General features: G+C 34.3%; 1 pseudogene; it reads right to left on the bottom strand.

Annotated features, from left to right (window-relative positions):
* Nucleotides 1-2,368: 2,368 nt before the first annotated feature.
* The window catches only part of LOC131056621 (DNA topoisomerase 1 alpha-like), a 66,583-nt pseudogene continuing 44,751 nt past the window's right edge, over nucleotides 2,369-24,200 (bottom strand).

The raw sequence follows: 24,200 nt of genomic DNA, 5'->3' as shown, positions 1-24,200 counted from the left end.
CGTTCAAAGGCTTTGTAACTTATCATATTCTTTCATCAATTATTATTACTAGTTAAGTGTTGCATGATTGTGTGATCCTTGCAAGGAAGAAACTAACGTGAGTGCCTACGAGGTCAAACCTAGTTGGTGTTTTGTATAAGAAAACCCATCTCACAAGCATTTTTCACAGTAGTTTGTTATCTTTTTTAAGCATCTTAAATCCTGAAAGCTTTCTCAAAATCCCCATAGATTTCCAGAGGAATTATTACTCTACTTTTAGACTTTAGAACTATCTCATTGAGATTTGGATACAAATGATTCATTCTCAAAACTCCTTTTGTTAGATGGTCCCCAAGATTTGGTTATTATCAGTGCCAATTGCTCTACTGCTAAACTACGGTACTGGAATAGTAGGTTAGGGAGTTGGACATGGTTCAATTGATACTTGATGACATTCTAGTGGAAAGGGAGTGAGAAAGATGTACAAAGACAGAGTGAACATAACCAAAGAGTGTTTCATGTGTAAAAATATAGTCATGTCACCATTTCCAGAGGAGGGGATTATTTTACTTAAAGGAACCCACATGATAAGGCCTCTTGGACTAATCTTAGCCACAACCACAACCACAAATGAGAAGTTATTCAAAATTCTCCAAAAATTGTCTTGTCAGTTCGACATGATTACTAATGTAAAAGGCATTTAGGATTCAAAAACTACCAAATTGTAGCAATCATCTAGGCCTTTAGTTCTTCCAAATTTTCTCTTACATTTTCTTTCCCCCGCTTCACTCTTCCAAAGATTTACTGAGCCCTACCTTTGTGAAATTTTCACTGTAGAAATGCACAATAGAAAGCAAGGGAAGCACGAAAATGTAATATGCACCCCAGTTTGCTACCAATATTTTTTTCCAAATTTTGCACAGTATTTACCATAGATAATTTGACAAACAATTCAATAACATCCCTCAACAAGTTTCTAATGTTTTTTCACTATTCTCCCCTTGCAGTGAAAATATAGTTGGTTGTTTTGTGTGCATGAATTGATGATGTTTGTATTCCAGTGGCTTTAAGATTACACAAAACTTGCACAAAACATTCAAATCATTGCAATAATACTAATAACTGACATTACAAGGGTGAGATTGATGCAAGAACAGCACTAGGAAATCACTAAGATGGTCAATGAGTTTTTTATCTCATCTCTTTTAATAGCAATTAACATTAGATTTCAAAGATTTGTAAAAAACTTAGTGTATTGTATAATGCAGTTTTCCTTCCAAAAAGAAAAACAAATAGGTACCCTCATTTTCTTATTTCCTCTTTCATTCATAGACTAAAAGATTGTAGCTTACAATATTGGGTAGAGCATTCATAGAAAATACTACTACCATACACTGAAGCTTAATACACCCTTTTTCCTATGTCAAACCTCTGCAAGGTTCCATGCCACTATTTAGTTTATTCTCACATGTTCTACAACCTCCACGTTTTGACTTGGAGTCTAATTAACCCCTCCGCACAGGAGCAAATACGCAACAATAGGGCATCTCTACAAGGCACGAAGCCCCTCTTAGAAAAAATCCCTTATCATGCATAGATTATTGTAAATAAACTCCATGCCTTACCATCTATATCCTACAAACTTCTCCAGAATTACAAGCCTGGCAAGTATTGATTTTTCTATTTCAACCAATGAATGTGTGGCAGGTGAAATATTGAATGTAAGATGAATGTTATAGTTCTCTAAAAGTTGTTTTCCTCTGGCATGAGATTGGAAAGTGTTTTTTATGGTTTGAGACATTATTTGTATGTGGGAGGTTTCTCCCAAATAATAGCCTATCGGCTAATAAAGCAATAATACCAAATGCACACACCCTAAAAAATAGTTATATAGAACAAAAGAATTATTAGCATTAACAACCAATAAATCTATTCAAATTTGAGTGAACATTTCCACCTGAGAACTAACTTATTGCCAAACTCCAGACCAAACATTGGTTTAATTCTCACAACAGAAAAGGCCAACCCTCTCAAACCATAAAATAAAAACATGTTTTCTTACTCTTTAACAATGCTGAAAATGCACAGAAAGGCACATGAGCCTAGAATAGAACAGTGGGATCTAAAGCAATAAATATATAGATCATGTACTTCCATCTTGGAGGAAAAGAATCACATAGCTTTCGTAAAAGATGGGGTTGTTGAGTCCTAGCACTTCACGTGGGATAAAGCCATGAAATAAAATCTACAAGACTTGAGAAAAACATTTTATGCCATCCCCCAAAAAAGAGGGAATAAACCAGATGGGTATAGTTTGCTTAATCTCTTTAAAGATGTCTTACAAACTACACCTTTAGGCACTTAATATGACTGAAAATCAAAACAAACATCAAAACCTGTAGTCTTGCTCTGCGTCCATTGCCCATTCAAATTTGGCCAACAAAGATTTATTGAATATCTGGCAGCAAGAAAAAAGAAGAGGAATTAATACCAATCCACCTAGATGGAAACCAACCAAACATTTGGCAATAGCTTCTAAAGATAAAGAGAAAAAATATGAATAAAACAACTACCTTTTCGATGTGAACGTCATGACGCTTGCACCAGGCAACTGTGATTCTTGGGTCCAAGTAATTTTTCTTAGATATTTCCAATGCTAGAGTCCTAAAATCATCCTTTCTTCTCATTCTTAGCTTCATTTTAACAATTTTAACCTTGGTCTATGCAATTTTTTTTTTAAAATTTTGCAACATGAGAAGGATAAATATTCTCATACCAAATATTCAAGCACACACAAAAAGGAATTCATAAATAAAAGCATGATTCCATATAAAGGGCCATACTTGGTAAAATTTAAGTTTCTCTTTGGCTTCCCTTCTGCATAATTTAGTGGTTGCTTCCCTTTTTTGCACTGATCAAATTTGTTTCAAGCTCCTTTACAAGATCCTATTTTCAATGAACCAAAATGTTAAAGATCTAAACTAAGAATGAACAAACTCTAACAATAAGATCTAAGACTCACTATCTCAAGTCTTTATATGGAAGTAGACCTAACTGATCTTCATAAATCCATACATTTTTAATAAAAGAATGAAAAAGTGCAAAATCAATGCAACATCATTGTGACGGTTATAAGAACAACTGTTTGTTTGAGAGGTATTGTTCTAAAACTTAAACTATACAATATGCGTTTCTAAAACTTAAAAAATACAATGTGTCAATAAATCCATAAATTTTTAATACAAGAATAAAAAAGCACAAACTCAATGCAGCATCACTGTGGCAGTTATAAGCACGTCTGCTTGTTTAAGAGGTCGTGTTTTAAAACTAAAAATCTACAACGTACATTTCAAAAAATTGAAAAACGCATTGTGCATGCCTTTAATATGATGCAATAAAAACAAAGACATACCACAAATGTTATCATTTTTTTGGATATCTTATCCATTTAAGCATTGTGTGACTTTGACTCAGAGCGCTGGTGGTTACAGAGAATTGGAACCTGAACAAGAACTCGAACATTTAAGAACCATTAGACCTAAGGCTTCTCATAAAAAATATATATATATAAGTAGTCAACTATAAATGTTCAAAGAAACAGTCAACAACACGAATCTAGAAATTGTTAATTATGAATGTGCACTTGCTTGTTTGTTTGCTTGCTGGTAGCCAACAATCTTTTCTAGTGCACCACTACTAGTTGTCTCTTGAAGTTGTTTAAGGACAAGAAAACAAAAGGCAAAACAATCATGAGAATAATTACATTGTGCTTAGAATTAAATCACTCCACAAGGTGTACATTAAATTGAAGGATATTTTGCAAATGAAGCCCATAAGAAAGGAATCAAAGCAATCCTAAGCCATATGATGAGTATAAATATAGAAAAGATGAACATTGAGAATCAGTGTACTTCAAAAGCGACTAGATTCAAGTTTTGTGATTTTGCAAGAATTTGCAAACAATTCTATAAAGGCTTGATGCTATGATCTCAAAAATTTAAATAGCATGTAGTGCAAGAGTGACTCTATTTTGTGAAAATATATAGTCCATATCCATAATATACGAAACAATGTACTTCATTAGTGCATTTAATCAATGAATGGTGAAGCATTTGTAGACTAAAAAAAACCTTTAGCATATGCCAAATCATTCATCAAGCTATGGCATGTGACCTAGTGATTGAAACATGGGGCAGCAGCCATGCAAAATACTGGGGTTCAAACATTAGAGGCCATAGGGCTCTTATTTGACTCTAGAAGCTTTGGGAATCTTAATGTAATTAAATCTGATCTATGTGTGTATTGGGGAGAACCATCTTTTAAGGAATGCAGCACATACCAATTTCTCCAATGTGATGGAGGCATTATATGTTCTAAAGACTTTTGTTGTGAGGCCAGGGATTATTTTCTTGAGATGAGCATTGAGTATATTTGGATCCAGCTCATCAAACAAAAAATTGCCATCCTGTTTACCTTAAGCATACAAGTACAATTTATAAGAAACATAAAAAAATTGGTTTAGCTCATATAAAAGGCATTGTACAATGCAATTTAGCATTCAACTAAAGCATAAATACCTTTTCTAAAATGATCGATAGCAATATAGACCTGTTCATCAACCTCAACCTTATTTAAGTATCAGATAGAATCTTTCCCTAGGAAGTCAAGCTGAAAGAAAAGGCCTCATCCATCAGAAGCTTTAGAAAAGCAATAACTCATGCATTTCATTTGTTGTTTGTGAGATTGTTCGTAACCAATCTTAAAGCATAAGATATAAAAATTACAGTTATCATGTAACCTGTAGGATATTTGGAGGAAGTAATTTCACATTTTCCACTTTCAGTGTACAACAACCAACTATATCAGCCTCATCATCATCCTATAATTCAAGAAAATAATAGAAATGTTATTCCGAAATAGTTAAATCAATTAGAGAGAACATCTACCTTTCACTTTTTATGAAAAGTTGCATAATGCTAGATTAATAATTAATTTGTATGTTTGATTATGTTCATTTACTAAATTTGATAACAAATTGCATACAGGCATACAAGTTTACTTTCTTGATTTGTTGGACCGATAAATTGTTCTAGTATCTACATGCCAAAACTTTTCCACAAGAAAGAAAGAAAAACCCTGAAAATAAATCAATGAAGAGTTTTTGCAGTCGTATCTAGGAATTCTTGCATGCAAAAATTTCTTCAATTGGCTAATATTTACTATGTTTACTAATTGAAAATTTATCCAGCAATTAGCCAACTCTTTAAATGAAATACAAAAATCAGACCAAATCAATCAAAATAACAAGTGGAAGAAAGAATAGGGAATAGTTTGAAGCTATGTCACATGGGGTAGTGAAATAAAAAGTGTATTAATAGAAAGAGAGAGATAACCCCAATTGTTGTCATCTATACATCATAAGTCAAATGAATTACTAACCTATTGTCTAAAAATTAGCACACTTAAATAATTGCTAAAAATTAACATCACTCTAATAAGACACACAATACTTGTTTAGAATAGAATTCAGTTCATATTTGGACCAATTTACAAATAGAGAAAAAAAATTGTAGCTAACTACCCTGTTAAATTCCAATGATGCAGCGACAACATTTCTTAAATGTTAATGAAAGCACACACAACAATATCAATTCAAAAATGTTCATGTATATACAAATATATTGTGCAAAATAAGAATCCTCTATTAGATCACCTTCTGATTGCCAACCCTTAGAGAAAGCCTATCAATAAGATAAGTGGCAACAACAATTTTTCTTTCAATCATATTTTGTGATTTGACATTTTGTGTGTATGAATTTCGAATATTACCTATGTAATCTTGCACGAACACATAAAAAGATTCTTTACATCATAGCATTTATTGGATACAAACCAACAAATCTCAATTTAATTATTTCAAAAATGATGACCAAAATTCAGCAAGCATAGGAGAAGCAAATTACCTTGAGCATTCTTGCCTTCTCATACTTCTCCAAGTCACTCTGACCTTTTCGAGAATTGCTAGCATCCAAAATTACATACTTGAATTCCTTGAAATTGATTGAATCATACCAAAAAGCCAACCATGTGACAGTTCTATCATGCCTGACCTCCTTCCACCTGTAAGGAGGAAATAGCCCAAAAAACATACTTAGAACCAAGAAAAAAACTTCACATGTTTAGTAGTGAACACCAAAACTAGATATCATTGATAATGGCAATTAGCAACAGATAACACATATTGTATAACCTATGGCCTGGAATTGGACATTCTGGAATGGGGGCATCCTTGCCATTGTCAATAGTAATATCCTCTGGGTTAATATACTTCTTCAATTTACCCATCTAAGAATAGGTACAAAAAACTTTTATTGTTGTGGTACTAACAAAAGATTCAGAAAGAAATGATAACCACCAGCAAAAAAATTCCAGCCCTAAAAATCCAAAAGCTTTACAACATTTAGCATATCAATTTTTTGAAGTATATAAAAATCAAACCTTTGGATGCTCTCCCCGACCATAGAACAACCCAGGGGGTTCAACTCTGAAATTGCCAACCTACGACAATGCAAATGAAAAATCTTCTTCACTAGAAAGGCAAATGAAAAGAAATGTAAAAACAAGATTATGTAGTAATTCTACTTATCACTAATAAGAATTAATTGTAGACCTTCTATTTAACTCCATCCACAATAGCACACATGTATTTTTCCTCTTCTTTTAGATTTTCTTCTTTCAATTGCTTCTTTTCCTGCATTAACACAACAAATTTTATAAATATATGCTAAATATTTAAAACATAAAAACGTAACAACAAAATGTGTCAGTTTCTGATGGATAAGGTGTATCTAAGTTGCATATAAATTCTTCCACGTGATGCTCAATGCTAATAGCAGTTACATCTAAATCCATAAATGATTGTCCAATAATACTAACAATAAGTAGAGAATAGATTACAAGTAAACAATATATTTACACAAACTTGCAATCCAAACCAATGGATTGGACAAAAATAATATTAAATATAAAGAGTAATGATAAAGGATGATTGAAGACAATATATATTGAACATGATGTTCGAACAAATAAAAAATAATGTATAAAATGGAATGAAATGTCCCCACTTTGAACTATAATACGATAATAAATAATAATAATAATAAAATTAAAAAACAAAAGAATAAAAATTAAAATTTAATTAAATTGTAAAAGAATATAATTAAAATTTGATTAGAGTTAATGAAGGGTCAAAAGGCATGAAGTGATAAGTTGCGACTCACCCAAATATGAGGTATAAAAGAGAGAAGAGAACTCATTTGAAGAGGGGATAATTGGGGAATCAAAAGTGCAGATTTGATTTAAATAAGAGGAGTAGATCTGATTGTGAAAGGTTGTGTCCCTTTCAAAGGGCAAAAATAATGAAGAGTTGCACTCATTCAAAGAGTGTTAAGGGTGTGTCTCTTGCCAAAGGGCATACATGATGAAGAGGTATGACCTCTCCCTAACATGGAGAGGTATAAAGGAAAAGAATCAAAAGCACCGAACGACAACACCATCGATCCAGATAGGAGGAAATAATTTGCATGGGCCAGCAAGTTCAGGTTTTAGACAAAGCAATACTCCAGCGACTCTTGTCATGGCAAAATCATTTTGATTACTTACTAGAATCGTATCTATATGTTGTTATGATCCACAATCACATAACTACAGTCATAAAGGAACAATATTAAATAGCTTCATAAATCCTAAGACAATTGGTACAAATAACAGAAGCAGGGTAATATGTTGAATACTGATTTACAATTAATGGTAACTTACACAATCAAATTTACACAATCAAATTAATACTATCTCAGCAATTAATAGTAATTTCACACAATGAATACAAGTTGTGTACAATAATATGAGAGGCTATGTAATGAATCATGGATTCTCAAATCATTAAGAACATACTGATAAAAATATAGTATTTAAATCAGAATTACAATGCTCACTTGTGAGAAAGGGAATGAAGGTGTGATGGAGAGATGTTAGGAGATACCTGTAAGTTGGCTGTCCTAGAACGACTCTAGAGGCATCTAGGACCTTGAGAGCACTTACCTTGAGGATTATAGAAAGCTAGTTACAGCCTCATCCCTAACCCACAAGGTAATCTAGCCATGAAGAAGGTTGATATATGAGGAGAACCGTAGAGTCACCAAGTGGAGCAAGAAAGTTGAAAGACACAACCTCTCTTGGGCTTGGGTAGAGAGACTCTACAACAGGCCTCATAGTATCGTCCTTCCCTACTTCATGTTTAGATAAATTAGAATTCATGTCATGATGTAAAACCTTCATGCTTATTCATCAAAGGAATGTATCTATTTGTATATGGTTTTATTATCATGTGCGGGAATCTATATTTAATCTTCTGTTTCTAAGTTGACAAGGTATAATCTCTAACCCTAACTTTATAATTTTCTGATTCATAAGACAAAATTTAGAAAGGGACATTACAAGTGGTATCGGAAGTTTGATCCTACCATCCTATAGGTTAAAAATAAATCAATGAATCATTCTAGTCAATGAGAAGGAATCTAACAATACATTTATGCTCTGTATTTACATATATTCATGTGTATGCCTTTTTTTTATGTGTATGCTCTGTGTTTGCATAAATCTATATGTATGCTTTGAGTATGGTTCATACCTGATGTGTTCAGAACATATCTACTCTGTGTATGCCTATAATTACTTGTGCTTAAAAATTCTAAAAGTGGTCAGTATAAGACCCCTTGATGCTTACAAAAATGTATGATTGTAGAAGTCATGCAAGGAAAATCAAGTCACAGCTAGCAAAGAACTATATCATCAAATGGTTAAGTTGCTTCTTCCGTGTAAAGTTTTGGCAATGATATATTAGAGGAAAATGGTGATCGACATCATAGAAGTGTGCTCAACGATTTTGAAATATATGCTTAAATACACAAATAGAATTCATGTATAGTCAACTACAAACTTGGTTGCCAAAGCAAACACATGGCAAAGTAAATTAAATGATTAAAGACAGTCTTTGAGAAAATGAGGAACTCAAGAAATAAACAACTGAGAAAGTTTAATTGTCATGCAACCTTTCTGAATCAAAAAGAAAATATTATGAGTTTGTTCATTCCCCTTCTCGTGAGGAAGCCTTGACATGCGTTGAAGGTGTAAATAACAATGAATGTTGGAATGAGATCTGATTATACTAAATTGATTGAAGGCATCATTGCTAACTAAAAATTTGCTTGTTAAATAATACAAATATGCATTGATTCACATTAAGGTGGTCCTCAAAGCATAATTTTTTTTTTATTAGTTATTCACTATAAATAATAGAAAATTGACTTATAAAATGACAACACTTTGTTCAAAGCAAGCATCGGTTAAGACAAAGACAAAAGGTGGCGATTTGTTTAAGGAGTTATTACAAAAATGGCAATGATTAACATCAAGTATAGAAATTAATAAGTAAAGAAGATAATTGTTCACAAAGGGATGCAATCAATGAGTCAAAAGATACCTCTCTTAGAAAGAATGCATCCATTGTGAAAAGGTTTGCGCTTCAGTTTTATATGAAAGATTTCAAAGGGATATATTTTTATTTTTTTGAAGGGTGTAAGAAGTATTGTATGGTGTGTTTGAATTGTTGTCATATCTGGAATTTGTCATTGATGGCAAATAAGAGACTTGATTGCACACAAGATATCAAGATCCAAATGTTGATGATATAGCATCAGTCGGTCTCCTTCAAGCCAACTAAGAAAATCCAAATGTGTGAATGGCCTATCAGCCTTACACATTTTGTGTTATGATTATCTATTTAATTATGCCTTATACCTTATTCAATATGCATGATTAATAAGCTTGCTAATAATATTTGATATGTGTATAAATTGATTGGTCATTTGTTTTTGATTAAGGAAAATCAGGTTTTAAGGGACTCGAAACCCGCTTAAATAACTAGAAGATAAGCATGAAAGAAACTAGAGAGAACATGACATAGAAAGAAAAGCTGCAAAAGACCAATAGAGAAAACAACAGCTAAGAAAAGGACAGCAAAAAGCCAGCGAGAGACTGGCAACCAAAGACCAGATTACTTATCAGATAGAAAACTTTATACTCTTCCGCGTCCTTAACCAGCATCATGATAGCCTTAGCAGCTTCTCTCAGGTCTTTGTTATCCTGCTTTTGATGGGTGTCTTTAGTCTTCATCTCTAGATCACTGGTAGTATGCCTTGTTCTTCATCTGGAGGATTGAGGGGCAGAACTAGTGACCGACACATCGTCAATGATCACCATCTCTTTGTTCTTCTTGTTCTTCTCCAGATAATCAACCAGGGTGTTCATATTTTGAGATGAAACCTTCAAAACCTCTAGGCTATGCTCCATAAATTTCTTCAGGGCCTTCTCACTTTTAGTAATCCGGTTGATAATAATTTCATTATCAGCATCTCCCTTATCTTTGAAGGTTCTGATCACATCTTCAAGATTCTTCAAATATCCCTTAATCATTTCTTTTTCCATCCAATCCTACATTTCTTTTTCATCGTCTGCCTCACTAGTGTCCACCTCTGCATCCTCTTTACCTGTATTGGTATCCTTAATCAAATTCTGAATCTTATAATCCAAATCTCTTTGTTTATTCTGAATACTGGAGATATTTTCAATCACCCATTTCTGGAAATTGAAAATTTCCAGAGTGCTATTTCTGGCAATGTTCAAAATGGAATCTGTCATTTCCATACCCTAAGTAGAGCTCACAGGCCTAGGGTTAAATTCCTCTGTAGTGTGATGAACTTCATTCCTACTATCCAAGACAAGGGTTTTATTCTGGCTCTTCAAAATACTCTTTACTCTGCACCTTCTCCTCCTCTCCCGTAGCCTCTTTCTTCTCACTCTCTGCCTCATCATCAACTTCCTTCCCCTGTTCCTCCACTGAACGAGCATTCACAACCATGTCATATTTAGCTCCATCACCAACCCTTCCATTCTTATAAAGTGGAATGTTAGATGAATCTTCATCAGACTCAAAACCATCATGACCTTTTGAAATGTGGGCATTTGCCACCAAAGGATCTTCCCTATTAACCCTAGCTTTACTCTTCAAATGCTCATAAATAGGCAGTATGAGACCTTGGTGAGCTATAGGATAGGATTTGGGTTTTTTGGCATGGTTGGACAAGCTATCATTCAGGGAAGAAGCTAAATAGAAAGGCAGAGAGATCTTAAAACCATGGCGAAACTGGTTTAGGATAACAAAATGATAATTATAAACCTTCGAAAACCTTCCATCAACTATTAAGTATTTCATTAAAACTCTTAACATCTTTTGCCAGAAGGATTTTACCTGATGAGGGAGATAGTAAGATACATTTTCCTTCTTGGTGAGTCGAACCCTCTCTTCATCAATTTTAGGGAAGTTCTTGATATTTGTTAAGTAGTTGACTTATGTTGAAAGTCGCCACCCTTCATTGGGTCATGATTCTTTGTAGGGTGTAGACCCTTGGGGAAGGGTCACCCTTGATGGATATAAAGGAGATTATATTTCTCCTCCTTGGTATCAGATAATACAACAACCAGATCAATATTCTACAACAAACAATCAACGAACACATACAAAAAGTTCGATAGCTACAAAAGTTCGAAATCACAATCTATTGATATCCATTCATTGCAGTCGACATTCATTTGTGGTGGAGCAAATTTCTAGTGGAAGTCCGTATTCATTCATGGAAGAACAAATTCATTATGTGACAAAGTGAAGTCATCTTCAAGTAGATTGAATATCCACAACAGATTGAGTTATTACATCAGTGCAGTTCATATTTCATGTATTGTTGTGTATGGTGATTTATTGATATCATCCATTGATATCAGATTGTGATAAAAGTACAAATAAAATTTTGAAATTACCTTCTTATTCAAATTTGATTGAAATTTAACATGATATCAGAGAAAGCTTCAGAAAAGATTAGATCAGATTCATAGAAGCAGGGTTATCCTCCATTATTTCCTTCAAGTTTGATTACATCTATCAACGTCAAGATGGTGAATGGACTTAAAGTTGAAGATAGACTTGAGGGTGCATCAAACTTCGTGTCTTCGAAATTTAGAGTTATGCTTGCCCTAGAAGAAAATGAATTAGATGAATTCATGAAGAAAGCGGTACCGGAACCAACCGAAGAGGATGAGAAGCTTCAATGGAAGAGAAAGAACACCAAAGCAAAGAAAGTGTTGGTTGACTCTGTAAAAGATCACATTGTGCCAATTATCTCCAAGTTGATGACAGCATATGACATGTTCAAGACATTAGAGGATATGTATGAGATCAACAACATGATTCGAGATCTTGCATTGAAGCAACAACTTCACCATATCAAGATGACGAAGGAAGAATCCATCGTCTCATACTTCATGAGGATTACCGAATTGAGAGATCAACTCTCTACCATTGGACACATTATAGATAACAAATAATTAACCATGTTGGCACTTAATGGTCTCCCTTCATCATGGGATTCATTTACACAAGGGATAAGTGCAAGATCAAAACTCCCTAAGTTTGATCGCAAAAGAGAGACTGCATTCAAGAAGAGTCAAGATTGGTTGCGAAAGGCATTGGCCAAAGCTCTACAAATGAAGATATTCTTGTTCTTGTCTCTCACTCCTCAAAGAAGAAAGGTCAGAAAGGACATTTCAAAAGGAAGAAAGATAAGGAATCCAATGGTGCTCCTACATTCAAAAGAAGAAAGAATATTTCAAAAGTCCAATGCTTTAGATGTGACAAATATGGTCATAACACAAAAGAATGTCCAACTAGGCCTATGCCTCAAGCTTCCATTGCGGGTATTGGTGAGACTCTTCCACAAAAGGATTTAGATGGATTCATATTCTATTCAGCCCTTTCAAGTAATGTTCCTACCGACCACAATACTTGGTTAATTGACAGTGGTGCATCTCGCCACATTATCGGATTTAGAGGACATCTAAATGATTTGGTGGAGAGAAATTCAAATGAACAAGTGATCATTGGAGATGGGACCTCCTCTCTTCCCTTAAATTTAGGAATTTCCTTGCAATTGAATGATGTACTATTATTTCTAGGGATTAAGTGAAATCTTGTCTCCATATCAGCCTTGGAAGACAAAGGATATCGAATTGCATTCGTAGATGGAAAATTCCTTGCATGGCCAAAGAAATCAAACATCAAGATGACTCAAGTCATTGGAGTTCGTCATGGATATCTTTATAGACTTTGCACTCATCCTCCTCAAGCCTTGCTTCATGACTTGTCAATTAGTTATGAGATTTGGCATAGAAGATTGGGTTTCCTTCACTTTCATGCACTACCTACAATGGAGAAGATGGTTATAGGCCTTCCAAAACTCAACCAAGAGAATGAAGGTACTTGCAAAAGGTTGCGCATTGGGTAAAAATACTAAAAGTATATTTCATAGTAGTGAAAGTATATCCAAATATATTTTGGAACTCATTCATTTAGATTTATGTGGTCCAATGTCCATTGCATCCTTGAGTGGATTCTTGTATTATGTTATTTTTATTGATGACTACTCGAGAAAGACTTGGATATATTTCTTGAAGAGTAAAGAATCTGAAGAGGTACTTATGAGATTTAAGGAATTCAAACCTCAAGTAGAAAATGTATGTGGGAAGAGGATCAAAGTCTTGAGATCCGATAATGGAGGAGAGTACACCTCTGGTAACTTCCATAATTTTTGCATTGAGGCTGGTGTTGTGACCTAATCACACATCACCCCATCCTAGATAGGGACCCCTTAACTTTTAGGCCCTTTTGGTTGTTTGGTCTTGGTTTTCTATGGGTTTCGATGGCAGTCTCTTTAGTCTCTCCACTTTGTAGGTGTTCGAGGGTCATTTTGATTTAATCTGCTTTTCATTTGAACGAGTTTGGTGAAGTCTAGGGCTTGTTTTGTCTTATTTTAGGGTTTCTACCTTTTGTCCAAGATTTTAGGGGTTTCTGTTAGGGTTTTGGAAAAACTGAACATATGACTGGAATAAAAACCCTTCAAGTAACCTCCTAGTAAAATTTGAGCCAAAACATAGCAACTTTCTATTTTTTAGGGATTTTACGGAGTCCCAGAATGCCATCATTTTGCCAAAAATCAAACTTACTATTTTTAGTAATTTCTATTTTTAGAAAGTTTCTATTTATAGTAAGTCATTCCTGTGTCCTGTCTAGGGATCTAATGCTGACACTTTAAAGGTTTCTATTTTTCGAAGGTTTGTTCTGACATGACCATTCGAGCAAGGTGACAAAGGTCAAGCATTTTTGACTACTTTTGATTGTTGGTATTTTGGATATGTTGATATGGTTTTGTCATTGATCTCAACACCTATTAACACTTATCAACTCTGGAGAATTGACAATGCTCACCGACAGACAAGTGACTTATGCACAGACACTGGTACCTAGTCCACTGGCAGTATATATTGTTCACCGACACTTGGAATAACATGGAGAATACTTGGTTATGTCAAAGGCATCATTCAAACACTGTCTTGGAGATTTGTTCATTAGTTTATTCATATTTGCATATTTGTTGTTACCAGCAAATAGGTCCAGAATAAGCACCGACAGGCTTATCTATTCCAAATCAACACGACATGCTTCGGAGATGATTTATTATTGTTGTAAATGCATTAAAGCTGACATGTTGTATCAGTTATTGCATCAGTTATTGATTTACTTATAATTATTTTATTGTAATATCTATTAGAGCCGACCTACTAAAATTGGTCTTAGGTTATGGTATATATGTAAGATCTTATTTGTAAGATCAATATGTGATTGGGAAAAAGAATTGTAAGTTGGTATATGCAAGATTAAGAAGATCTATACACACAGACATCATTTGAAGGTGAAGCAAGGTTTTTGTAAAAACAATCAAAACTACATCGGCACTGAATCCAACATATGAAAATGCTATTCTGAGTAGTACATCATTATTGGATTTAACCATCCAATTGTAGTCAGTGTGACTCTCATTTGTGATTGAGCAGTGAGCTTTAGGTGCTTGGCCTTTCTGTGTGTGCAGACCCCATTTGTATACACATACTATCTGTAGTAGTATCATCTGATTGTGGGTAAGGTTTCCCATCGTGGTTTTTCCCCTTACAGGGTTTCCACGTACAAATATTGGTTTTATGTGTTGTGGATGTTATTATCTTTCTGTTTCATTCATTAATCTTTACATGTACTGCAATTAACTGATAAAACTATCTACCGGTATAAAGTTTGGTTTACCGGTATTAAGCATTAAGGTTGATTAAAGTTGTTTTGGTTTAAATTTATTTGACAACTGATTCACCCCCACCCCCCCCCCTCTTAGTTGTCTCCAAGACCTAACAATTGGTATCAGAGCCTAGTCCTCTTTTTGTAGAATTTTAATAGCTTGAGGAGATATTATGTCTACTAACTATTTTAGGAAGGACAGTCCTAAACTTGATGGAACCAACTATGGGATATGGAAGATCAGATTGGAGACACATCTAAATTGCATTGGAAAGGATATCTAGGAAGTTACAAAGAATGGCTATACTGCTCCTACTCCTGGTCAGCCTAATCCACCAAGTCTGACTAAAGATGAAGAGAATGATTGCAAGGCAAGAGAAGCACTTTTGAGTGCATTATCAAATCAACAAATCATGGGATTATCAGATAGGTCTACTACTAAATCTATTTGGGATCATTTGGAAACATTGAATGAAGGTGATTCCACAGTCAAAATTACAAAACTTGAAAGCTTCCGGGTCAGGTATAAAAATCTGAAAATGGAAGAATATGAAAGGATTTATGCTTTATGGAAAGAGTTAATGAAAGTGTTTTGGGTATTAAATGTTGTGGAGGAACCTTAAGTGAAGATGAAATTATTTCAAAAGTCTTAAGAGGGTTGCCACCGGCATACAAAATGAAAATTACTGCTATAAATGAATTAAGAACAATGCCTAATACATCAGTAACTAGGGACACATTGATTGGAAAACTTTCAACCTTTGAAATTGAGGAATTTGGTCTTGTTGCTACTATAAAGACAGATTTAGCTTTTAAGGCATCAACATCATCTATACCATCATTTGACAAATCTGATTGGAAAGCCTTTTATGCAAGTGAACTTGAAGAAAGCAGGAGAGAAAATGAAGAACTTGAAGAGCTTGAAGCACTATTTGCAAGAAAAATGCCTAAAGGTCTAGTTGGAAGTAAGTATGAAGGTAAAGCACCCTTTAAATGTTTTAACTATAATAAAATTGGTCATATGGCCTCAAGATGCTCTGATAAACATGCTAGACTAAGAGAAGAAGCTAAAAGAACATACAAACCTAACCCTGAATATCAGAGATACAGATTTAAGAAGAATAAAGATAAATCTATTTATCTTGTTGATGAAGGAGTCACTGATGATTCTGATGAGGATCCGGTAGACAATGGATGGGTTTTTGTTGCTATAACAAAAGATCAACCAACACCTACTGTTCAACCGGTAGAGCAGGCCCTAGCAGCTAAAGTTGAAGTTAAGGACAAATGGATCATTGATTCAAGATGTTCACATTATATGACTGGTGATAAAGGTAAATTCTTGAACTTTCAGGAATACAACGAAGGTCTAGTAAGATTTGGAGATTATAAAGCTTGTTTGATCAAAGGAAAAGGTACAATATCTCTTGATGGTAAGCACAATACTGACAATGTTTACTATGTTGAAGGTTTAAAACATAATCTTTTGAGTGTTGGTCAATTAGTTGAAAAAGGTTTTCAGTAACAATTCAAAAATGGTAAATGCAAAATCATGAATGGATCTGGTTTGGAAATTGCAACCGGTAGTCAAACTAGAGGTAATATCTTTCATCTGAATAACAATGAAAAGACATGCTTGATTGCACATATAGATGAAAGTTGGCTATGGCATAAGAGACTCTGTCATGTAAATTTTGATTGCATGGTAAAAATCAGTACTACTAAGGCTGTTAGAGATTTACCAAAAATTGTCAAACCTCACAACCCGGTATGTAAGGAATGTCAATTTGGAAAACAAGTAAGAGAATCTTTTAAAAGTATTCGAGAAAAATCCAATAATGCTCTTGACTTAATTCATACTGATTTATGTGGTCCAGCTAGAACTAAAATTTTACAAGGTGATAGATATTTTATGCTAATCATTGATGACTATTCTAGAATGTGTTGGGTTACTTTTCTCAGAGAAAATTAGAAGCACTTGGGAAATTCAAATTGTTCAAGGCAATGGTAGAGAATGAAACCGGTAAAGAATCAAATGTCTAAGATTAGATCAAGGAGGTGAATTTACATCAAAGGAATTTAATGCATTCTGTGAAGTGAATGGAATCAGAAGACAGTTATCAGCACCCCGGACAACAGCAAAATGGAGTTTTAGAAAGGAAAAATAGAACTATCTTGGATGTAGTAAGAAGTATGTTATCAGAATCAAATCTACCACATGTATATTGGAGAGAGGTAGTAAGCACATTAGTCTATACATTCAACAAAGTTCACATCAAAGGTGAAACCAGTAAGACCCCTCATGAACTATGGTTTGGTATTACTCCTATTCTCAAATATTTCAGAATTTTTGGAAGTAAATGCTATATTAGAAGAGATGAGTATATTGGTAAATTTGATCCTAGAAGTGATGAAGGAATATTTCTTGGTTATCCATCTAAGAGTAAGGCATATATATGCTTTAAAAAAAGATTGCAAAAAATTGTTGAAAGTACAAATGTGAAGATTGATGAACAATTTAGAGGAACTTCAAGGTATATAGACTCTGAATCGGCAAAAATACTGACAAATGAACCTACATTAAACCCACTGGTACAAAATGAAGATCCAGTTACACCGGTATCATATGAAAATTCCACTGTAACTAAAGAACAGTAGCAAACAAAGACACCTTGGTATGTAAGATTGAATCACTCTGAAGATCAGATAATTAGGAACAAGTATCAAGGAGTTATGACAAGAGGAAGACTGACAAATGAAGAGGTATGTCTAATTTCTCAAATTGAACCATCATCAATTAATGAGGCATATGAAGATAAGCACTGGATTAAAGCTATGGAAGAGGAACTAGAATAAATTAAGAAGAATAACACATGGACATTAGTTCTCTGGCCTAAACACATAAACGTAAGTGGAACTAAATGGGTAATCAGAAACAAACTTAATGAAGATGGTAAGGTAATCAGAAATAAAAAAAGACTAGTGTGTAAGGGATATTCACAAAAAGAAGGAATTGATTATAATGAAACCTTTACACCAGTATCTAGAATTGAGGCAGTTAGATTATTCTTGGCTTTTGCAGCACATAAGAACTACAAAGTATATCAAATGGATGTCAAATGTGCATTTATGAATGGAGATCTTGAAGAAGAAGTTTACATAGAGCAACCTAATGGATTTTCATTGATAGATAACAAAGATATGGTTTGCAGGTTAAGGAAAACTTTGTATGGGTTGAAGCAAGCTCCAAGAGCTTGGTATTCTAGATTGGATAAATATCTTTTAAAGATTGATTTTTCTAAAGGTAATGCTGACAACAATTTATACTATAAAGTGACTAATGATTACATCTTGGTTATAGAAGTTTTTGTTGATGATATCATCTTTGGAGGAGAAGATGGATTATGTAAAGACTTTTCTATTAAAATGCAGCAAGAATTTGAAATGTCTATGATTGGAGAAGTAAAATTCTTTTTAGGATTGTAGATTTCACAAACTGATAAAGGTATATTCTTGAGTCAATCTAAGTACTTAAAGGAGTTATTAAAGAAATTTGGTATGGAGAACTCTAAACTGGTAAGCACACCTATGACTACAAATGACAAATTATCACTAAGGGATGAATCTACACCTGTTAATCTGACTAGGTACAAATCTATGATAGGAGGTTTACTATATTTTACACAAACAAGACCTGATATTATGAATGCAGTATGTATTGTTTCAAGATTTCAAAATAATCCTAGAGAAAATCATGAATCAGCAGTAAAAAGGATTTTTCGGTACTTACAAGGCACTACAAATCTTGGATTATGGTATACTAGAGATGAAAACTTTGAATTATGTGCATACACAGATGCAAATTGGGCAGGAGATGTAGATGACAAAAAAAGTGCCACCGGCAGAGCATTTTTTCTTGGTAGCAGATTAATTTCTCGATTGAGCAAGAAACAAAGTTGCACATCTTTATCAACAGTAGAATCAAAATATGTTGCAGCAGCAACTAACTGTACAAAGGTATTATGGCTTAAGAAAATTTTGAAGGACATAAAAATAAAATGCAAGGAACCTATAACTATATATTGTGATAACATTGTAGCAATTGATATATCTAAGAATCTGGTACTACATTCTAAAACTAAACACGTATCTATCAAATTGAATTTTCTGAAAGAGAATGTTGAAGCAAAAGAAGTAAAACTGGTTTATGTGAATACTAAAGAGTAGATTGCAAATATTTTCACTAAGCCTTTGCCTAAGGAGAATTTTGAATATCTAAGAGATCAGCTTGGTGTCATACCCCCACCGATAGAGACTTAGACAGTTGATGTTTGTCATCAACCAACAGAACTCACAGAGAAATCTTTTACTTCGGTTTTGATGAGGAGAGCTACTTCTTAGAGGGAGTAGTTAGTATACTGAATTAGTTGGTATTTTGTACTTGAACTTGGTTTTGTAGTAACTTTGGCATTTGATGTCAAAGGGGGAGAGATTGATATGGAAAAACACATTATCTTTTGGAGAAAGATTATTCATTTGGGAAGAGATTGTTACTCTCTATATCTGTATTTTGATTTCTGGTTATGATCTCTTTTGGGAGATTGTTGGTTTTTGGTATTTGGCATTTCTATTTTGACACTTTGATGGTTTTTCCATCTTGTGTTACCATCAATGCCAAAGGGGGAGATTGTTGGTATTTTGGATATGTTGATATGGTTTTGTCATTGATGTCAACACCTATTAACACTTATCAACTCTGGAGAATTGGAAATGTTCACTGGCAAACAAGTGACTTATGCACAGACACTGGTATCTGGTCCACTGACAGGATATCTTGTTCACCCGCACTTGGAATAACATGGAGAATACTTGGTTATGTTGAAGACATCATTGAGACACTTTTTCTTGGAGATTTGTTCATTAGTTTATTCATATTTGCATATTTGCTGTTACCAACAAATAGGTCCAAAATAAGCATCGGTAGGCTTATCTATTCTAGATCAACACAACACACTTTGGAGATGATTTATTATTGTTGTAAATGCATTAAAGCCGACATGTTGTATCGGTTATTGCATCAGTTATTGATTTACTTATAATTGTTTTATTGTAATATCTATTAGAGCCGACCTACTAAAATTGATCTTAGGTTATGGTATATATGTAAGATCTTATCTATAAGATCAATATGCGATTGGGAAAAAGAATTGTAAGAAGGTATATGCGAGATTAAGTAGATCTATACACGCAGACATCATTTGAAGGTGAAGCAAGGTTTTTGTAAAAGCAATCAGAACTACACCGGTACTGAATCTAGCATATGAAGATGTTATTCTGAGCAGTAAATCATTATTGGATTTACCCATCCAATTGTAGTCAGTGTGACTCCCATTTGTGATTGAGCAGTGAGCTCTAGGCGCTTGGCCTTTCTGCATATGCAAACCCCATTTGTATACACATACTATCTGTAGTAGTATCATCTAATTGTGGGTAAGGTTTCCCACCATGGTTTTTCCCCTTACAGGGTTTCCACATACAAATATTGGTGTTATGTGTTGTGGGTGTTATTATCTTTCGGTTTCATTCATTAATCTTTACCGGTACTGCAATTAAGTGATAAAACTGTCTACCGGCATAAAGTTTGGTTTACCAGTATTAAGCATTAAGTTTAATTAAAGTTGTTTTGGCTTAAATTTATTTGACAACTGATTCACACCCCCCCCGTCCCCTCTCAATTGTCTCTGAGACCTAACAATAATTCTAGAAAGTGAAAAAGTAGACAGTGAGAGCCAAAAAATATTTGAGTGCTGGAAGCCCATTCCTGAAATGGAAAGCTCAAGAAATTTGTCTCTGTTTGGAAAATCATCCCAAATCCTTATATGGTGGTCTGATCTGGAAGAAACTTAAAAAACTCCATCCAAGTTCAAAAGAGGCATGAAATGTTGAAATTCCTCCCATAAGGCAAAATTCCACCCCAGGCCAAGGACATGCGCCAAAATGAAGAGGTCATGGAGGATTCCACATTTAGTAAATTCCCCCACAAGCAAGAATTTTGCCCTAGATGGCACTAAGGCGCCAAAACCACCTTGCCATGGAAATCATGAAAAATGTTGAAATCCTTTCCTTGTGAGATTGTGCCCTAGGAGAAGGGAGGGAGACTTGTATGAAATTGTTGCGATAACTTTTGAGATAATAATAGTGAAACATTGTTCTCTGATGGTGTCCACTTAAGTTAATTTTTCAAAACTTGCATGGATTCACCTTCCTCACTTAGAGTAGAATTTTATTTTCTCAGTTGTTAGATAAAGTTCTTTGATTTCAATGGATAATGTAATGGTGTATGATGAATTTCCATGGTTCATACTTTTTGCATCTTGCTGATTGTAAGATGCAGTGTAAAGTTAGCTTGAACCCCCAAATTTATGCTAAGTTCAATTGTGAATAGTCATTTGGATTGCATTGTGTTGAGTATTCAAATGCACTTTCTCCACGTGAAAATCCTTCAACATCATCAGAAGATTGCACTAGTTCTTGCAAAGTTGTAGTTGATATTGGCGAAGCAGAGCTTGGTTTATTTGGAATTTATCCACCAAAGCATTAACTGTTGATATCACTGCCCTTAGGAGTAGATTTTGATCCTTCTAAACCCTTTCCCCTTTAAATTCCTATTTATTCCAGTTGAGTTTGTTCAAAGCAGAAGCATCACCAAATTTCTATATATGATGACGAAGTTCCACGCCACAACAAAGAACTGAAAGAATGATGCAAACGTAAGGCCCCTTCGGTTAATGACAAACCCATCAATCAACTTAGTCACGTCCATGCACTGGAGGAACCTTGAAGTTAGTCATTTGAACTTTTTGTGCAATCTTAGCATGTAGACTAATTTTGATCAAGAGAGAGTAAGGTGATCGTTGGTAACTTTATTTTGTGTTCGACGTTGCATAAAATATACGTCAATAGAATTGGCACTAGAAGGAGGGAAGAATTTCATTAAAGGAGAAACTTTATTACTCAAGGAAGAAGTTATGACTCAAGATGGTGTTGCTTGGCACTAGAAGTTCACCTCCTGTTTTGCAGCCTGGTTTGGGATTCTACGATCATCAGGAAGATATCATTGCTGACATAGCTGATTTTTCTCAAACAATAAGCACAAGTGAAAAATAGTACAATGAAATTCGACTGGTGTTATGAGGAGAATGAGAGAAGGCCGTTGAGATTGCTATTGAAATTGAAAGAGATTTCTCAACCAAAGGTTTCCACGTGCTCCGCGCCTCTGATGAACCAAGAAGCTGGAGCGTATTAATACATTCTCACCAGAAAGACATCAAAGGAATTCCAAGAGATTATATTCAAGCCAAAACATGGGAAGAAGGAAACCACCTCCACAAGTCAAGGTTCACCAAGTGTCGAAGATATTACTCATTTATTTCAAACTCCACCACCACAATGGCTGATACCAAGAGTAGCTAGTGCAAGTATTCAGCAAGGACCCATTCAAGAACCAACACCACCAGTAGTTCAGCAACAACTAGCACCTACAATGGCACACCATCAATAGCAACAACAACAATAGCAACAACAATAGCAACAGCAAGAAGCCCCGAGAGTGGCTTGGCGTCCCATAAATGCTTCATCACTCGCATCTTTTATCGCGTATCATAACATGCCAAATAATCTAGAGCATTTTTTCACCAAGTTCTATGTTAATGATGTCAATCGTACTGCTGAGGAGCATATTAAAGTATCTGAGGACACTCTCCAGAATAGAGATATCCAACATTAGGATGTCGCATGTCGGCTATTTCCGTATTAATTGGGCGAAGAGGTGTTCTATTGGTACATTAATCTACCTATGGACTCCATTGGAACTTGGCGATAGATGAAAGATGCATTCTTGGCAAAATTCAAGTTGCTTGTTTACCCAACAGAAGTGTATCAGAAATTCATTGAAGTAAGAAGACAACAGTGGGAGCCGATTGGTGCCTTTAACAAAATATTCCCGAGAGCTTATTCCAAGCTACGCTTGCCATACAATGTGAATGATGAAGCAGCTATAAATATATACAATGCAGCCTTGGACTATTTCACCTCTATGTTTGTCAAGCAAACCAACCCAAATAATATGAAGACGGCCTATGATGAAGCTTTCAATATTAGCCTACAATCACCTGCGACTACTACAAGAACAATGCCTTATAATCCACAAGTTGGCATAACAAATTATCTCCCTGCTATGAATCCAACTCCTGCTCCAGTGAATCAATTAGTGCCTCATCCAGGGGCCCCAATATCACAAGCTCCGCCATTGCAACCAGTCTATCTACAAAACACATCCACTCCATCCTAAACTCAAGAAGAAAGGGACGAGATGAAGGAACTAATAGAACAAGTGAAAAGGTTGTCTACTGAGGTGACTTACCTTAGAAATCAAAATAACCAGATGCAAAGTGTAGTCACATAAATCTGTCCACTTAATTAAATGAATATTTAGTATTTATTTGATTATTTGACTATCAATCAATAATTAATTAAATTAATATTTAATTAATTCATCTTAACCCTCTTCACCTATTAATTAAATAAATTATTCAATTTATTTGATTTAATTCACTTGACCAAATTCAAACCATTAATTAAATAAATAAATCATATTTGTTTAATTAAATCTTCTCTCACATTTAAATAAATTAATATTTATTTAAATCCCCCAAAATCCCATCTCCCACATTTAAATAAATTAACATTTATTTAAATCACCTTTATCCTCAACACAAATGCAAGTTGCACAACTATTTTAAATAAATAAATTATTTATTTAAAATCCTATTTATCCTTACCCACTTGAAACCTTTAATGGTTTCCCTTAAAGTCTTCAAACTTAATGGCTTCCTTCTAGAGTCTTCTCAAACCTTTAATGGTTTCCCTT

The sequence above is a fragment of the Cryptomeria japonica genome, chromosome 5 (assembly GCF_030272615.1).
Source record: "Cryptomeria japonica chromosome 5, Sugi_1.0, whole genome shotgun sequence".
Lineage (NCBI taxonomy): Eukaryota > Viridiplantae > Streptophyta > Pinopsida > Cupressales > Cupressaceae > Cryptomeria > Cryptomeria japonica.
The sequence above is the reverse complement of the archived record's forward strand: the minus strand, read 5'-3'. Positions and strand labels throughout refer to the sequence as shown.